The 1,129-nt window shown below is 41.6% G+C and overlaps 1 protein-coding gene across 2 annotated transcripts in view; it reads left to right on the forward strand.

Moving 5' to 3' along the window:
- LOC108754371 (G-protein coupled receptor Mth2-like) overlaps positions 1–1,129 on the forward strand; it is a 28,806-nt gene that overhangs the window by 23,247 nt on the left and 4,430 nt on the right. The window lies entirely within an intron of this gene.

Genomic DNA, 1,129 nt, shown 5'->3' on the forward strand with positions numbered 1-1,129 from the left:
ACGGGTTTAGGATGGCTTCCAGTTTACATTTTGTTGGCTACATATTCTTTATATATACATTATACATGTCTACATCTCGAATCGCATACTTATATAAATATAAAATATATAATATATAAAATATAAGAATATACAATATATCAAACATGAAGCAAAATATATCACACCTATCAGATACCTATAACTGTTTGTGTTTTGGTACTTTAAGACTGTCTATACAACATTGCTTGGAATTGCTCCAAAAACTATACTTCGACCAAACTTTGCTTTCTAACTTTTTTATACGATGTGATAATCCAAAATCCTCTTTCTTGTTTGCCTTTCCTCTCTTTTCTGCTTTTTCTTGTCTTATCTATCTTCTTCATTATCTCTAGCATTATCTCTTTACCTTCTTCCCCTATAAATTCTTCCATCTGCATCACTCTTTGTCTTCTTGTACTTCTTAAGTACATGAATCATAATCTCCTCTGCAGTTTGACAAATTCTGCATCTCTTTTCTTCTTTCCTCTCTCCAATATTGACCTCCTTTTGTCTCGTTCTCACATCTATATCTGGCTATTATACTTCTATTTTTCAAATATTGGGTGTGTGAATATGACTCCGCCCTTTCCAATAGGTTCGCTAGTGTCACTGCTTACGCGTGTACATTAAAATGTCAATACTTATTGTTACGTTCAAACTCCGCGCGCATGCGGAGTTGAGGGGGTGAACGTAACGAGGAACCGAATTGTTAGACCGATTTGGTCGCGTCCGGGCTCCGGACCGCAAGGGAGCCGTGGGGAAGGACCGACGCAAATCGGGAGGCGCTTCGCTTCGTCCTTAGGCTCCTAACGAGCCGGGAGTCGAACGGAGGACGAAGCGGAATCCTCTGCTCGTGCTCCGCTAAACGGACACACGAGTCGGACGTACTTCGAGAAAGGGCCCAAACTGGGTCAGTGTGCCGAGAGGGGGCGCACTTTAACGCCAGCTGTGCCAGTACGGCCGTATGCCTTGGCTTTCGGTCATGGAACTTAATCCGAGTGACCGGGGAGAAGGCTAAGTGCAATTTCGGGCGAGCTTAAGAATACGAGGAGGGGTTTGGTTTAAATAAATTACCGGGAAGTAAGTTTTACAATGATATAATAAAAAA

Source organism: Trachymyrmex septentrionalis, unplaced genomic scaffold (assembly GCF_001594115.1).
Source record: "Trachymyrmex septentrionalis isolate Tsep2-gDNA-1 unplaced genomic scaffold, Tsep1.0 scaffold79, whole genome shotgun sequence".
In the NCBI taxonomy this organism is placed as follows: domain Eukaryota; kingdom Metazoa; phylum Arthropoda; class Insecta; order Hymenoptera; family Formicidae; genus Trachymyrmex; species Trachymyrmex septentrionalis.